This window comes from Typopeltis vanoorti, chromosome 5 (genome assembly GCF_054136105.1).
Source record: "Typopeltis vanoorti isolate ZY-2024b chromosome 5, IOZ_Tvanoo_1.0, whole genome shotgun sequence".
NCBI classification, from domain to species: Eukaryota; Metazoa; Arthropoda; class Arachnida; order Uropygi; family Thelyphonidae; genus Typopeltis; species Typopeltis vanoorti.
The window spans coordinates 26,109,592-26,128,431 of NC_143553.1; the positions used below are offsets into that span (position 1 = coordinate 26,109,592).

General features: G+C 37.0%; 1 protein-coding gene across 4 annotated transcripts in view; it reads left to right on the forward strand.

Annotated features, from left to right (window-relative positions):
• Positions 1 to 18,840, forward strand: part of LOC150106269 (cytotoxic granule associated RNA binding protein TIA1-like) — a 665,834-nt gene that overhangs the window by 572,151 nt on the left and 74,843 nt on the right. The window lies entirely within an intron of this gene.

An 18,840-nucleotide genomic window follows, 5' to 3' on the forward strand; every position in this document is an offset into this window, starting at 1 on the left:
GCTAATATTTCTCAGGACATGGATGATCTTACACGTAGAAGTTAGCAGAGATGATGATAATGTATACAAATGTATAAAAAGGAGAAAAAAAAAGAATCTTCTATATCTTAATAAAAATCCTCTTTCTTCTATCTTAATGAAAATTTCTTCCACATAACGCGTTTATAGCCTGAAGAAATATAAGTGAATAAAGAGTTTTCATTACATAGCAATAATGATGGCAGTTGTCCTCACTGCCATCATTATTGCTATATATTTTTATATAATATAGCTGAAATAGTCGAGAAAAAAGAAAACACTGAGAAGACGCAACCCTTTGTTTGCTGTGACGATTTACTTATTCTCTCTCTCTCTCTCTCTCTCTCTCTCTCTCTCTCTCTCTCTCTCTCTCTCTCTCTCTCTCTCTCTCTCTCTCTCCCTCCCTCCCTCCCTCCCTCCCTCCTTTTGATCTAAATGTGTCCAAATTGTCAGCCTTAAAGAGCGAAAGTGCAATATTCCAAATTGGTCGAAATACAGTTGAACGATCTGATACGCAGAAAGCAGAAAAAGAAAAACGGCGCCTTTGGGGCATTTTGCGCGATGTACAAACAGCTTTAATTCTTCCAGTAACTGGATTTAACACTCTAAATTTGACACCGTTTCCACTGTGCTTCTATTGAATACATGACAAATCGTTAATATTCGACTTAAAACTGGAGTCACACCAGGCCGAATGTTGGCCTTGAGGATTCTTTCAATTAGAACAGCTGGCGAATGCTATAGGCCGGATGATCATGATGGGTGATTCTATATTTAAGAGAGCACTTTCAGTTTAGTAATTTTATATTCATTGTACGGAAAATATTCACTTATTTAGAGACTGCAGGATCACATTGCTGTTGTAGCAGCCAATACTGCAAGACAAAGCAGCGGTGTGATGCCGAGATACATTGCTGTAGCAGAATCATCTCTGCTAACTTCTCGCGCAGATTAATATTCCTAAATATCACATAAAAGCAAATCTGTGATTAACTAGATTAAAGATGTCTTACTTCTTTATAGTTGAGGGCCAAATTTTATATGTTGCTGTATCTGTAGACTCGGTAATAAATCATTCATTTGTGACCAAGGGCACCTCGCTTGAATGGTATAATATTTTTCAGGCACACACAGATTTCATTAAACAGAGTAACACGTAATAATAAATTTTAAAAAATACTAAATTATTAATAAAATTTTAGATAAAAATAAGTTTTTAATTGTAGCAATAAACAAACACATGGGTAACATTTTACATTTTATACTATTATTATGAAACATATATTAAATGGAAATATGTCCAATTTAAATGGCATGACCTGTGCTCCCAGTTATAAATTAAAATCCACATAATTAACAAATGTGACTGTTATCGGATCACTAATCAAGAACTATATAACAAGAATCAATGATTTCTTTGTAAATGTTCAAATCAGGTGACGTTGAGTGTACCGAAAAACAGATCAGCCGTCGTTTACTTCAGGCTTTTTCATATTCGCAACTTTGGAAAGTAGTAAAACAAATCCTCTTGAAAATGCTTAAATGGCGACCAATGCTCTCGATTATTTATAGACCTGTCTTTCGTTTGTGTGTGTGTGTGTGTGTGTGTGTGTGTGTGTGTGTGTGTGTGTGTGTGTGTGTGTGTGTGTGTGTGTGTGTGTGTGTGTGTGTGTGTGTGTGTGTGTGAGAGAGAGAGAGAGAGAGAGAGAGAGAGAGAGAGAAAAGAAAGAAAGATGCAACCCAGTAAAGCTCCAAAGAAACCTCACATGGCGATCCGCGACTTAAAAGGAAAAGTTTCATGTAGCAATGCACTAAACAAATGCTACCTTAGAGCTGCATCCATCATACGCACTACTGTAAGTATACATCACATCTGCTGCACTTTCTGCTCGCTGTTGTTCAGAAACGCTCCCAGAAAATAATTCCCTTTATTTCTATGCTAACGAAAATCGTTTGGTATTGGGAAAAATAAATAGTCTTCGGCTGAATCGTGTGCCTGTGACAATACTGCGATACTGTATAATTCTTTAGGAGGAAAAAAAAACTAAGCAATTTAAATGCACCGGGGAAAAAAGTATAATTTCTTTCCAATATACTGCACATCCACCGAAAGCAGTGACGCCACCTAGTGGTATGCAGTTGTTTGCAGCTGTTGCCACTAGGACGAGTCGTAATTTGGTGAGATGTCCGGGTATCATTATAAGTCTGTTAGTGCGCTTACGTGTCTTGTAGCAGCGCTGAAACAAAAACAGCCTCGCGCCACTTGGTTATTAATTTCCCTGCTTGACACCACACTTACGGTGACAGGAACAGTTAAGTTCTCTGTCGATGCATTAAATGGAGTGTACTGTCCTGAATTTTTCTGCGCTTACGTTGTGGGCAGAGAGTTGAAAAAAAAAAAAAAAACGCATCCCCGAGTGTAGCTTTATGCGGCATTACTTTTTCTCTGCGTTCTGTTTAGAGAAATTTTTCAGCTTGAACTGCTAAGAGGGGTACGCTGTTCATCGAGCGAAAAGACGAAAAACAATATTAAGTGAAGAAAAACACGTGCTCTGCACCTTCGAATGGTTAACCGAAAAGGCACGTGTGTCGAAAAATCACGCTCCATTAGCCAGAAGGAAAGTGTTTACCTCTTTAGAGGTCTCGTGTCTGCTCTGGAAATAAAGAAGTGCTCGATAGAAAGAAAAACTAATAATAATATGGTACGGACGAATTTATAAGTCGTCTAACAATCTCAATAAGCATTTCCCTTTGGAGAAGCAACAGACAACTTTTGACACGCACTTTTCAGAGAAAATGACGACGAAAAACGTGGCGATAACGCTGTTAAAGGATATGTGCAGACTGTGCGTGCTCTTTGTTGACTGATCGAACGATTCAATACGAGCTTTCTTTTCTTGTGAGAAAACGCAAGATTTGGTTGTCCAGAATGACGGCAAAAGCAACTGAAACCATCAGGCAAGTGTACTCAGTCTGTCAATTACGTGTGTTCTCCGGTCTGTTTGCCAGTGTTGAAAGATGAAAACCTCCAGTTTCCAGGAAAGCGAAACTGTTCGACCCACGCATGAGGTCCATTAACTGACCTCCAGCTGAAAAGTCCTTTATATAGGTTCTGGACGAGATTCGATCCAACCGAAGGGCAAACGTTAAGAGGTATTTGTGATTGCACTCTGCAAGATCTCTAAGTTTCCAGGATTTCAAGACATTATCTGAATCCGTTAACATTGTCTTTTGAAGAAAGAAGTGGGAAAAGATGACTGCTGCTCTCTCACCAGCATCTTTCTTTCTCCCTGTTCTGCATGAACTACTGCCGATTTCAATAAAAAAGTACGTATCCCCATCTCTCCCTAGAAGTATTCTTCAGTTGTAGAACAGCACCGCTTGAAATGATCATTAATATTTCCAGATTAAAACAATAAGAATAAACCAATAAATAAGTTGCATACACGACTGGTTTGTGGAATAAATAGATTTATGCATTCCTGATGTGATGAATAAAAATCATCACATCAATGATGTGATGAATGCCTAAAATTCATGTGATGAATATCACATGATTTTTAGGCTGCATTCATTTGATATAATCTGTACGGGATATCATGTAATAAATATGTGTTCGGACTTTCCTGTAGAAATAGTGCTTCCATTCTCCAATCCATAGGTTGCGGATTCCAATCCTACTCAGGAATATTGACAGTGCCTTCTAGCAGGAAATGCAATTATTCGAATTCCGTCCATGATGCGAAGAAACTTAAAATAGCTTTTTAATGAAGTTTATTTAGATGATCTCAAAGGGAGAAAACCGAATTCCCCCATCCTACAAACTCTGTTGTTGTTTTTTCATCCCAGAAAACAGGCAAACGGTATGAAGAACACACTTAGTTAACAGACATAGACTTCATAGCCTTGATTGCTTTGGTTGTATTTCAAAAGATTAAAAGTTGCATATGACCTCTACAGCAGGGATTCCGGAATCCCTTTCGTGAGTGAAGATGTGAGTGACAAATCTGAGTGACAGACACTCACCCATCTCAATGAGTGTGTGTGTCACTCACATTTTCCCAGAACTCTGCCATTTATTACTGTATTTTAACTGTATTGCTTCACATTGTATATTAGCTTTCTTCTGTCAGCGTTTTTAAGAAGCCTTAAAGTCCTACTGATCCTTTGTAGAACCCAACCATTCGTCAGTGTATGCAGGTCTCCGGTAATACTACATCTCCAAAGGGATCCTTTTCCTATCAGACTTCTTTAAATGCCAAGATTCACATCGATACGTAGATATCTGCATTCAGATACCCAGCTTTGTTCCTCTCACAATAGTGTCCTTCCACATTTTAAATAAGTTTCTGACTATAGGCTAAGGCATTCTTAATCTCCTTCTGATGGCTCCTAAACAGCAATTCTTCATATTGATGAATCCCACATACTCGAATACGCTTCCCTCCTCAATTATTTCTCTATTAAGAAACATCTATCACTAAGGACCTTCTATTTCTATTACTTCCTTCAAGAATCATAATGTTTGTATTACTGGGGTTGAGTTAAGCCCTCTGCGCTTGCTGATCTCATTAACTCTGTCAAGAGTTCATCTTAGGTCTTCCCTGTCATTCCCTGAAGTACTGCGTCATCAGAATATATCATATTGCTGACTCATCTTCCACCTACTCTGTCTTCCACCCATCACGCATGATGCCCTCAGCACATACAGGGTGTTCGGGATAAATTTGACATATTTATAATTAATTATATTTTTCCGTAAGTTACATGTATTAACACACACTTCTCTTCATTTAAAAGTTTGGACCCTTCTTCATTCATATACAAGATGTCAGAAAGGATGGATAGCTGGAACCCACCTGAATCATGGAAGAGAATAACTTGTATCATGATGATTCGTGCCCGCCATCAAAATAAGGATATTACGACTGCTGCCCAATGCTCCCTGAATACAGTAAAAACAATCAGGCATGAACTAGAGACTTGCAATGGTGACTACGAGGATGTAGCAAGAAGAAAGATCCCTAGCAGACGATCTGATTGCGTTCGTACAGCAGAATTCCTCGCAAATCTGCAGGAACAGGTGTGGAAGAACCCTGGCATTGGAATTCGGGCTTTGTTCGTGGAGTTGCTAACTGTAGTCAAGCCCTGGATAACAAGGGTAACCAATGGTAGGCCGTATGTATGGCAGCAGGATTCGGCCCCTTGCCACACCTCTGGGAAAAGTCAAAAATGGTTGTCTGAAAATTTCTACGACTTCACCAGTCCAAATGTTTGGCCTCCAAACTCCCCAGACCTTAACCCCATGGATTATTTTGTATGGGGCGCAGTTGAAAAAGACACCAATCGCACTTCCAGTAATACAAAAGCCCAGTTAATGGATAAAATTAAAACAGTTTTTGCGGCCCTTCCCAGGGAGACTGTAGCATCAGCTTGTTCGAGGTTCCGAAGCAGAATTGAAGCTGTGATCGATGCTAATGGTGGTTATTTTGAGTAAATCTTGTTGATAGTATTGTAATTAACTCTGCCTGTAATGTTTTTTTGTCAATTCATTAAATTTAATAGATACAAAGAAGATTTTCTTTTTCCTTACGAAACTGTCAAATTTATCCCGAACACCCTGTATATTGAAAAGGTGAGGATAAAGAAGACATCCTTGCTTGCCTGAAGCCTATCAGTTAATTCAGCCTGTTCTTGCTGTGGTTTCTTGTCATTGTACAAGTTAGCTATCAACCTGATAATGTGTTGTGGAAACCTCATTACTTTCGTTATCTTCCATTTTTCACAAGCTAAGCACAATCAAAAGCTTTCCATAGTCAAAGGAAGCCGAAAGTTTACTTTTATACTAATTTATTTATAACCTTATAAATCAGTCTATGAAACACTCATGATCCCTTCACTTTTGATCTTAACTCATCCTGGATAGATTCCATCTGCGTCCGAGGTGTTAATAAGCTTGACTGCTCTTTCAAGTTCATGCCTAAGTTCTAACACGATGGTTCAAAGTGGTTCTAATTTTCCTAACCCTCTCTCTCTCTCTCTCTCTCTCTGTGTGTGTGTGTGTGTGTGTGTGTGTGTGTGTGTGTGTGTGTGTGTGTGTGTGTGTGTGTGTGTGTGTGTGTGTGTGTGTGTGTGTGTGTGTGTGTGTGTGTGTGTGTGTGTGTGTGTGTGTGTGTGTGTTATACTCAGTACCGTCTACAGGGTGTAGCATAGAGGCAGCCTGCCTCACGGCGCGGCTCAATAAGGGCGCTCGTTGTTCAGCCATATTGCGGTAGGCGCCGTCGCTACGCTAACGGTTGGTCTAGCAACTATACCGATAGAGGCGAAACATACCTTATAATTTAAATTTAGAAGAGCTTATAAACAGTTTTATTGTGCGATATCCCCGTAAAGTAAACATTTAATTAATATTATTTTGTAATCGTTTTGCATTAGTGTTTCTCTTGTAATAAAAACCAAATAGCAATTGGAGATTTTCTTATATTTTTGTCTTATAATCCATCAGGGACGATATTTAATTGTTTGCCTCAGGGAGCGATCTAATCTGGCGACGGCCCTGGTTATACTATTCCTCAAAGTACTCTTTCCGTCTGTTTTTGATCTCCTGTTTTCCCAAAGTGCTATACCGTTCCTATCCTTAATAACATTCAATTTTTGATGTCCAAGTATAGGTGCGTCTTTAGTGCATCTGGAAGCAAGTGTCCTTTTAAGATTGCTTTTTTAGGGAACAAAACTTCGTCATTTTATTGATGTACGCTTGTTCATAAACAGCTATCCGTGCTCTTTGTGTCGTTTTATTATTATCATTATTTCTTTATTTATTATTTGTTTAATCTGGCATGATTATTGAATCAGACAAATATCCTAAAACACGAGATATGATAATAATCATCTTTAAGTTTCGTTCTTTATGTCTAATGTCTTGAGTTAACTTTTCAACGTGCTAAGCATAAAATACGAACACCGTTACAGCATCAACACATGTAAAAATCTTTTATTGTTTCCAACTTTTCTACATACAGCACAAAATTCTCCAGTTACAAACACCATGTTTTGACATTCCTTTATGTCTTTAGGTTAACGAATTATATTTCAGTTATCGTAATTAAAACCTCACGATATCATATGAAGTCCTTTACAAATATATCATGAATATAATATACGATTTTAAGTAGAATACAGAACACCTCAGTAACGATTTTAGGTCCTCAAATCATCGCACCCGACAATAAAGCATTGTTTTAATGTGTGGCAACTCCTTTTAGTTGTAATTGCGTTATTCGGATTGCGTCCATTATTCTCCAAACCACATTGCAAAATTCTGTGAGAGTCGAAATCTTGCAGTTTTCTGTGTTATTGTACGGCGTGCTATTCGAAGTCCACCAGTTTATTTAAATCTTAATGCGTGTTATCCGCTCATAACTGAAAGGCAGTCTAAAGCGATTTCCAGTGTAACATTTTTGGTGGAGCATTTTCCTCGACTCGTTTTCCACAATTAAGAGGCTGCACACCAAGAGAACGATCAATAAGAAAGTGTATGCAACGTTCCTGTTTTGTTAATAGTTGCGTCGAACAAGCTAACCTTTCCCATTATACAAACTAACTTTCTCGTGCATTGTGTGTAGACACTTTGCTGAACAAATACAGGAGAAGTACATTTGTCAAGTAACAAAGCCACGACCGCGTGATCTTGAGGTCAGTAGAACAAAGCGCACATAGCGGCACTGCGAGAGACATTGAGAAGGTAACTCGCCACTGGTGGTAATGTACGGAGACCGACAATGGCAACAGTAATAACAGAATTAGCGACCAAATGACCAGGCGGCTAATGAAATGTTAAGTATCTTGCCAGATGACATCTGTTCTTTTGGCGAAACCGCACTCTTTTCAGCGGGATGCCCTAGTTCAAGCCGTTTTCCAAGAGCAGCGCAGCTATTATTCAAGAAAATGGTACGGCCGAACAGTGCAATGCTGTGAAATATTTAAGAGATGTGCGGAAAATTACATTACGAACAACCAGTTTAATTAAATGTCCTCTTTTACTCGTTTGCATTAAGTTCCTTCTAGTTAATCATTTCCTTCCGTAAGGCTGTTGCTTATCTCATAAATTATTGAAGTTATGCCCGGCACGCCTGACGCTGGCCGGTTAATCTCTTGCGGGTGATCTAGAACTTATTGCTGCGGTCTCGTGTAGCAGCCTAATTATTCCCGCCCAAAATAAAGTGACTACCTCCAAGAAGTTTTCTGTAATGAAATTCGCAACCGTTGCCTTATTTTTGGGAAGAAAGAATACATTTTAATGTTCGCTTAATGCTCAGGCATTTGCATAATAGCCATACCTGAAGGAGGTGAGTCAGGTTCGAGATGGCAGAAGCTAAGAATGAAGAAGGATCCTCCTTCTTTCCAAGGATCGGAATTAAAAACAAAAAAGCAAATTTTTATCTGCCTGGTCTTTGGCACATTCTTGCATGAGGCCACTGCACTGAATTAGATAGCATGCGTAAAGGCTTTCTTGCTTTTGTGGCGATGGGAATGATTGAAGGCAGTGCTCGCATTCAGACTACTAGTCAATTAACGTTTCTGATCCAAAAAGGTGGGTAGTGATGTTAAACTACTCATTTAAAATAGTACGCAAGGAAAGAAGTCAGCTAGCTTATAAAAATGATTTGTGCATGGAGAGAGTGTTGCACTTTTCAACACTTTGATTGGTGTTTGTAAAGTGTCTGCCATGTAACTTGTCATTGCGGTGACGCAGTATGCTGGAAAAAATGCATTTCCTATAATAGTTCATTATTTTCATTTATACAAATATGAATCTTAAAACGACGGATGGATACTTTTAAAAATATCTACCAACATTACTCAGAATGGCATTTTCGAGATTCGAGGTGACCGTTCATGGTTATTACTCTCGAACTGCGGAGATACCAATCAAAATATTCTGCTGAACATCTGGTTTAATGAGGAACATCTTTCTTTCCTATCAGGACTCGCCAACAAGACAATAATGTTTCGTTGAGTTTGACTGATCAAACTTTGGTGAAATATACCTGCCTGTACTGGAATCGTGTCGCAATTTGCTGCATCCTATCATGAAAATAGTGTGCCTATACTTGTTGTTGAACATCAGTTGTATAACTGAGAATTCGCATTCAAGTCGAATTATCATCTGAGTGCGGATCTCCTGTCACATGGAGCTTACTTAGTTAATACAGCGAAAAAAGTTAATCCATTGTGATTCCCATTTCGTTAACCTGAGGGTCTTAAATTCTCATTTCAGAACAGAAAACTCACTAATCCTTGGAAAAATGACTAGGAATTATTTGAAAAAAAGTTGAACTGTTTTGAATGTCATGGAAGGATAATAAATTATAGTTTGTATACTAATAAATCTGCGGTTTCTTAAATACTCTGTTTAGGTAAACTACTAAGTACGAACCATTCCTTTTAGATACAAATTATAAGTTTCACACACTGCCTAAATTTTCTGTGTTATCTATTTAGATTTCAGCGCTGGAAACTAACGATATACATTATATATATTTTAAATATCTTAATTAAATCAAGATATTCTATGTTATTAAAAAACAAATTAGGAAAAGCATTTTTCCCACTAAGATTTTACTCCGAATTTAAATAAAAGATGAACTGCAAATTATCAACATATTATAATATAACTTTATATAATATATAAAGTTACCTATTATAATATAATGGGTAACTTTATTTCCGTTTGAGAGTCTGATTTCAGCTGAGTCATGCACAGTCTCATCTAAAATTTACAATTTCCGACAATCAGAGCCATGAGCCTTTCGAACCTTGATGGTTCAGGATGATAATCCAGTGTTTAAAAATGGCAAAAATTTTGTAAACAGAAGAAACTTTCAAGTTAACAAAGACCACTCATCTGCGAACGACATACCAATTTGTTTAATGAGTGACTCTAAGCTAAACTGTAATGGGATGCCACAAGTTATCAACCCACCATCGATTGAAGGTACTGAGAATGGCTCTGGTTGTAAAGTAAACAGTAAGGACAGGCGCATGAAAAAACATAAAAAAAATTCTCTCGACGAGCACTCTTATGTATGGTTCCACTTTACTTTATTTTGATGCATAGTGTATTCTACAGAGCGAAATAACTACCGCATTAGAGAATAGAAGAATATTATAACTATTAGATAAGCAGAAGAGTATCGTTTTAAGTCATCAAAAACTGCCATTTAAAATTAAATTACAGGTTAAATTAAAGATGTTTTCTTTAATATATTTTCCATTGGCAATGCTTATGGAAAGAATAAATTTTTTTATAAACGACCTAAATATTTCGAGGTGAGTTTTTGAAGGGTTCAGTAGATTCAATATGGATTCGTAAACCCGTTATATCTGACTACGTGTTTCCTCACTAGCATTCATAAAAGCAACCGAGATAGGGAAACAGCAAATGCAAGAAATGCCACGAGACCTCTATATTATTATAATATCTGTTAACCGTGTGTATTCTCCGACCGGTTTGTTTGTTTTATTTATAAAAAATCAGTCTTCAAGCAACGAAGAATTCTACTAACTCTGTGTGAGACCGAAAAACTTCCCATCTGATGTAGAAGTAGAACGGTGAGTCTACTTCTAGACGGAATTTGAACCATCATGTCGAATAAATCATAGTAAATTCGATGACAATTGGAGTAGGGGGGGGGAAGGTACTTAAAAATGATAAGCGAGCGCATATTATGAAACTCTTTAAGTGAACGACTAAGTTTATCACCTAGCAATGGAAATGAAACTTTTGAAGAACTCTGGAATTCATAATTTTTTATTTCTTATTTCCTAAGAAAAAACATGAATTTAGTTTACTAAAATACTAGTTCCAACGGAAAGTTGACATTGATTTTAATCTTAATTTATGCAAACATTTTTGTAAATGAAATCAAAATTAAGGTTTTCCTTTAGCTCGAAATTAGAGCAGAGTACTTTTGTGAAGCTTAAGTTCCAAATATATCAATATCCCCTTTCAGTAGGTTGTCCCTTCCACTTGCTTCCGAGTACTTATATCTGTCCGTACGCGCTATTTGTCTCTGTGTTATCGGTAGCATATCAGACGCAATAAATGAACTTACATTTGTTTTCTTTCACTATTTTGTCTTTACGTTTTCATCCCAATTTGTTAATATTTAAATTTACACTTTGTTTCACCCCTTCCTGTTTTTTTTTCTCAGTAAAATACGGCTCAATCTTTAACGCTACTAACAAGAGGACTTAAGATGATAGAACAGTCTTCGAACTCTCGCCTACCTCACTGCACACATTTACAGCAGGATCATAATTACATAGCAAAGTCTTAGCGAGGCCATCTTTCTCTAGCATTCTCTGATGCTCCTGCTGATGACTACATCTCAGCACAATCTTATCTACCTTCCCTGATCGCTCTACTGATAGCTTGTTTCCTCTTTCCTAACTTCATTATCAACTAGCCAGCTAAAAGAGATGATTAAGATGGGCTGCAGTTTTTTAATCACGCGCCAGTTCTTGCTAAGTGCTTGAAGGTGTATTTTTTAGATGAACTGTTCCCTTTAGATAAAGCCGTAGTGTCGAGTGAAATGGCCACTCCATCATTTTTCTATGCAATTTCGTGTTACGTTGTAGGTTTTTCACCTGGAAAATCCTATAGAGAGCAGCCATCTGGTCGCTACATTAGTGTAAATACAAACCATCCAAACGTTTAGATTCATATGGCAATATTACTGTACGTAACGGTATACATAATCAAAGCTGTACCTTTAGCAAAACTGAAATCTGTAATAATTCCTAATATCTTGATAGGTGCTCGCTAGTCTGTTCAAGTAGGAACAGTCGATCAAGATCTATCTTTTTATTTTAATTTTGCTTTCTTCTTCCTGTCATAGTTTTAGCAATATTATTTCATCTGGCATTATTTTATATGAAATTTTAACAGCTGAACGTATTATTACCACTGTAGGTATTGCATACACTTGTTTAATTTGTGTGTTTCACAGGCTTCCGTACAATTTTCAAAGAATTGTTTCAGTGATGTTGAGCGGTTGTTATTATTTTTGTTTTTTCAACTACTGGCACTGAACAATCTTAGATTGTCCTTGTCATTTTTCCTTATATAGTATGCGAATATTATGTGCGGAATCGTAGCGATTACTATAATTACGAATATATCCGTAAAAACGAAGTGTTCTCTTTTCTTGTGATGTTGGGTCATATCTGTAACATGCGACAGTTTACTTCAGTTGTTCCTTATTTTGATTGATAATTTTATCGGAAAAGATATTGGGTATACATATAAACAGATAGAAAAATGCATTAATTATTAAATAAGGAAAGCATGTAGATATCTGAAATAAGTAACCAAGGAAAAATTAAAAGAAAAAATATTCATGCAAATATAAAGCCTCGTAAAACAACGAAGGGGAAAAAAATGCAATAGCAGACATTAGTGTATATAGTACACAAATTCAGAATAACGTAATGATTAAAAATGCTATTTATGAATCAAAGTATACTTACAGAACGTTTTTCGTGTGAAGGATATATGGAGAAAAAATTCTCTTTATAAAGCGTTTTTTGCCATTTGAGACCTTGAGTTAGCCAATCTCATTAACTGGATTTCTATGAAAACAAGTTACTTGGCCTTCACAGCCTGTTCATCCTACCAGTTAGGGGAAGAAAAATATTGAAAGAACTAAACCATATACCATTACTAGAAAAGAAAATAATAATAATATAAAAAAGTATATAGAAATAAATGGAAAGCTTATCCGGGAATTTCATATGAAAGAACACTCAGGAACAGTGGCGCACCAGAGGGGTACCAAGTGGCTCTGCCCCCAAAGAAAAAGGAAAAAAACACTAGAAAATTTTCCAAAAATCATTTCCTAATTAATAGAATTATTATTTTTTTATTTATGTTGTGTCATGTCTTCTATTTCTATACCACTTATGAATTAGCGATCATTGAAATGCTCAGTGATCATTGAAATGCCAAGTTGAATAGACGATTTCAATTCTGAAATCGTCTATTCAACTTGGCCCCCCCCCCTCTACCCAAGATTAAACCCTGAGCGCGCTACTGCTCAGGAAGATAATTGATTACAGACCAAAAGTAATAAGAAATAGAGGTCTGCCGATTAAATATTGGATACACATTGAAACAGGTCTCCTGCTTAAAGTGGTGAAAGGAATGACCATTTTAAGAAAAAGTATTCAAAGTAATATTAGGCGTAAAGCTCTAGAAACGTAAACTAGTAAAGTTTATTCAGTTTAGGAAATAGTATAGCTCAAATCCGTCTAGGAATCGAAGCGATTTATAAAAGTTTTAATCGATGAGTTATCAGCTTTCATACTATTTTCCGCCAGTGAAAGCGATATAAGAATATAAACGGTATATATGCTCCTATATATTACTACTTTACTTCCAGTGAGCCCTCTTAACAGGGCGTACAACTACCGGCATAGATCCAGATATACAGCTGAGACTATGGTGTATATATTCCTGTCTTCTCCAGCAAAACCACACACATGCTGTCTCTGATCGTTGCCTGCTCTGCATCCCTGATAATACTTATCTGTCTTGGCTTGCAATTACGGTTATTTTCAAATATGCATTGGAAAGTTGCTACCTACCAGCTGCAACTCCGCCAAAAACACGATTCGTATCCATTCAATAAAGATCAGAGAAGAAACAGAATATGTAACTTTCTTTCAATCACCTCTAAATGCTTATATGTACAGTTACTTCCTACAATACAAGCGATTACCGCCGGTCATCGAATCTCAGCAAAACCTCACTTGGTACTTATGCAGGAAGCTGGTCAGCAGACTCCTGCGTGAATATTACGACCATACAAAGAACTTTAACTAGATTCAGAAGAAATTGTCTTTGAACGATTAAATTCTCCTTTTTCTCTTTCCATATTTTCATCCATCCATTTTTTCTTATTGAAATGTTTTTTTATTTTATATTTTAATGTGTCTCCGACCAACTATAGCTTGTAAACCTATAGTACATCAGTATATGGATGGGATAAGGATTTCTTCTCATTTTTTATTTATTTTTTCTAATCCGGAAACCCTGCTCTAGAGACCAAAATGGAACTTTTCTCAAGCCACTTCAGATCTCCAGTGAACGGTACGCGGAACTCACACTAGGCGATGAAATTCACCCCATAGGCTGCAGAATTCGAACCCGCAGCCTGTTGGTGGAGAGGAGGTCCATTAACCAAGCAGCCAACCAGTGCATTATATTAGGCTTAATAATAGAAAAACATGTACAGTTGTTCCCTTAGCTTGCTATTAATTAGTTTGTACTAATTAGGGATTAGGTAAGTGATGACTGTGAATTTAGAATGAATCTTCAGGAAATATTTTGTAAAAATTATACTCTTTTTTTTTCTTAGTAGGGCTTATAATTTACAAGAAGCGTTCTTATTTTATAGGAAAAGTAAATAATCGGTCAGTGTTCACGTATCTGGTTCTAGCGCGTAAACTGATATAAGAAGTTTCCAAGTTTAGGATCGCAGTAATACCTTATCCGATAAAAGAGCAGAATCCCTCTTCCAATTTAAAGAAAAGTAGCATGCCGTAGATAAGTGAGAACTAATGATTCTCAAGAATCTCCAGAAGACGATATTTTGTATCGGGAAATATAATTATGAACTCTGTTCAATATCCAGCTCCGAAGACTCGATATTGACCAGAGTCGAGGCCATGCCTTGATTCTAATTATGGTTCCCGAACAAACATCTTATCTCACTCGAAGTAATTTATTATTTTCCTGTGTTCACTTTTGGAAAATATTCATCGTCACCATTCGACGCTAATTAAAAGAAATAAACACTACACTAAAAATAATGCAAGTCGGCGACACGGCGAGGTCGATCCCAGAAAACTGGAAGTCAAATTTGCTCGGCGTCAGGTTTGGCGTCGAAGCATGCAGTTAAGCTTAAAAAGCCATAAAACGACAAAAGTGTTTCATTTTCTCACTCGTAATAATACTGCAAGCCGTCTGACAAATCTAATTTATTCTTGAATTATATAATTAGCGCACTAAATATTGACGTAATTATGTAAGTTAATGGGATTTGCACATTCTTGAAGGAAGTCGAAAAGATTGCAGCTCGCCTAATAACCCCTCATATTTCTTTGGCTCCCCCTCATTTTCGCGTATCCTGAGTCCTCTGAATTTCCACCTTATTAACTTAAGTTATTTGAAGCATTTCAGGAATCTGTTTTAACTATTTTATTGTCTGTATGCCAAATAGCTTGGAGTCGCCAACGTGACGTATGTGACTTTGTGCTTCACAAATTAAACCCACTTAATTCAACATGCGCTGTTTTCTACTTCATACAATGATGATTGCTTGTCCTGTGGAAACGTGTAAGCTCAACTCATACAGTTACGTTTCTTTGTGCAAGGGTCCAGCTATTCGGATTAATACCATTTCACATTAACTATTCATGTGCACCTTGGACGTACCGTCATGCTTTTAATAAATGGCTGTCTGGACTGCAATTTTTTTGGTGAGTGAGTAACGTAATTCATTTTACGCACCTCACTTAGCTTTAGTTTGTGACAAGTAATTGGTATCAGATTTTTCAGTTTCTGTAGGACACCCATTCCACTTTTTGACGGAACGACGTATATCATACTATTATTGAAAAAATCATTTCGCATCCAATATACTTGAATTCTAGTCAACCAGAAGCAATCTAAATCAATGGAGTTAGGCTGGTAGGAATCATGATAGCAGCTACTACGACCACCATGAGACTAGATATTGTGTCTGTTAATTGTACGTGTTTGTTCTCCGGTCTGTTTGCAGCGTGGCAGGATGAAAATCCCTGCCATCATATGAAATCGACTAATTCACCTTCATTTGAAAAACCGGATAAAGGTCCTGGCTTTCTAAATGGGATTCAAACTAAATCCTTTCCGACTTAGGGATGAATGTCGCGACTCCACTACAGAGGCTCTCCTTCTTTTTTATGAATTCAGTTTTCTTCTCTCGCTCCCCGACAATCGTGACTCACAAATATATCAAGTATCTCTTCACGCGCTGAGTATGTTCTGATGCTCAACCTGATTGAATCCGCGATTCCTTCCTGGAGCATATTTGGAAGCAAGTTGGATATCTCACACATTAAAGACGAGTGTTTGTCTGTCTGCTATACAAATTTGCTTCATTACACCTACCGCCACTATAATTTGCTTAGCCATTCCTATTTAACTCCAAATAGCTGATTTTTACGCCTGAAAGAAATTTTCAAACCATGCAGGTGAAATAGTCTTTCAGTCATCTCAGTTATAATTGTTTTTTTTTTTTTTTTTCGAATGCCATGAATCATTTTCAGTGAATCAAGCAATTATCGAAAGACCAGAGAAACAAATCTTTTATCCCACTGGGAAAACATTCAGATCTTTAACTGCTCTCCTATTATATGCTACATTTTACACACATCAAAAACCCAGCAACCCTAAAGAGTTTTTTTTTTCCTTTATGCTATTGACTAAATAGCAAATTACATCTTTTTTCATTTTAAAAATCCTCTTCTAAAACTCGTAGGAAAAATATATTCAACTTTTATTTATATTGAAATTAGAATGAAACTGATGTCTTGAAGATCATACTGTTGTTTATTTAAAAATAAAGTAATAAAATAAAAATAAATACAATTTATTGAGATTTTTACTGATGATTGAGTTTAGTATCCAAGTTATCAGGTTTAAGTTCTTGAGGGACTTTTGACATTTATTTTGTCACTTCAATGAAAAAATGAATGGTGGAAACGATTTTAGATCATCTTGGATAATAATATAAACTTCCAAGAAATGAAAGACAAAACAGTTCGGAATGTAAAAATAGAACAAATCAGTGAAATACTACGTTCTGAAGCAATCTATTATATGAAGTATTCCTAGATGGAATGAATGGAAAATAATTGTGAACTATACATCGACTAAAAATGACTTCTTTTCTGTGTCAAAAATTTGTACTGCTTAATAGCTTAGTACATTTGTCACTTGTGGTTTTCCTCCATTCATTAAGTGTGCTCTTGAAGCAGAACAAATCAGTTTATGTGGCATAATGCAATAGTAATTCACCAAACAAGGCTGTTTGGTGAAGTAGCATTTGGCAAACTATCCACTTGGATGGCATCCAGCATCGGTGATGTAATTGTGTAACCTTTACACAGTACTTTACTCCCTTTGCTATGCTGAAAATATCGATAATATAACAGTAGGAGGTGACCTAGTTGGCATGGCCTTTCATACCACGTCTCAAGGAGATCAATCCTCTAAAAGAACGTTAAACTCCTAAATGAAAAAGAAGACGTCTGGAAATGGTGCTAATAATTTCACGGTTATTAAGTGACTGGTGGTTAAGTAAACACGTGATGATGGTTGTGTTATCGTACAATTCTAATGGAAATGTCACGATTTCGTGTAGAAAATATTTCGGGGAATGCAATGGGATGGGGATCAGGAACTTTACTTTAGAGTGAGCTTCCTGAGTTCATCAATTCCGATGTTTTACGTATGTGCTCAAACAGGAAAGCAGGAAACACCAGCGAAACAGCAGCGAAACACAGACGAACCTTAAGATATCAAAATGCACGTGTCCAGCATCTATTAGCACGATGATGATACTTCTCCTATTGACATCATGAGTCTACTTTTGATATTCATCTTCTCCAGTAGCCTCTAAGTAGTCTGGTATCCTTAGCTATTTCGAGTGACCTCCCAGAATAGCTCGGATTACCTAGATAAGTCTTAAAGCAGTGTAAGGTAAATTGCTGTCCACAAGCCGCTCGATAACTTCACGTGATATCTCGCTTTAAGAGGTGAAAGGTAATTCAGCTCAGCTGGCGCTAATATAGCTTTAAAGCATTCTTGGTAACCCGGAGAGGTCGAACTGATTTTAAATGAACCCCGTGTTATCTGAATCTCGTAACATCGTGCGCATTTATTCAACAGTGATTGGACAGATACCTATTTATAGTGCCTGTAAGTTTATAGACTTCGCTATTCTAAAAGGAACGCAATAAGGGCTGTAGACCTCCTGCCCCGGTATGCAATAGTGTCAGTATTAATATATCAATACTGTCGTTTATTATTCTAGAATTTTCAGCATGTGTCTGTTTTTAGCCTTATGCAAATCATACTAAGATTCGATCATACTGGAGGTTGCATTTCGCCCTGTTCGGAGCCTCATGAAAATCACAATAATCCTCATTAATGACATAATGCGAGTGATACGGCATGTTGAGTCAGGAAAGGTTCTATAATATATTTACAAATACTTTCGTATGTCTCAGGCCTTTGCGACCTGCTCTCCCATAAGTCGTAGTTGTCGAAACGTAATCCATGAGTAGATATGATCATCAGGATAGAGCTCCATTTCATGAATAAAAAATTCAAAGTGGTTTTATGCCTCAAACAATATCGTGGAAGGAACTGCAGTCTAATGCCGCAATATTCTGTGCATATTGGCCTGTTTCATGAGACTGTGCGATTACGTTCAGCCATCACACGATGAGAGAAAGACAGAAATGTCATTTTAACATGTCTCAAAGTCGCAGTCATCCAGGGAAATCAAGAACTCTTTTTGCTCATTTTGCTCTCCTGTCTTCTTGTTTAGGAAAAAAAAAGCAAGAAAAAAGCCGCCACCTTGCACTTTTTAGCATACCCGAACAACTCCTTTATGACAGTTTAAAAAATGTGCCTATGTTGATTTATTTCCGTGGTGTGAGGCATTTCCTCTAACTCCCAACAGTAAAGTGGCTTTTTAATTATTC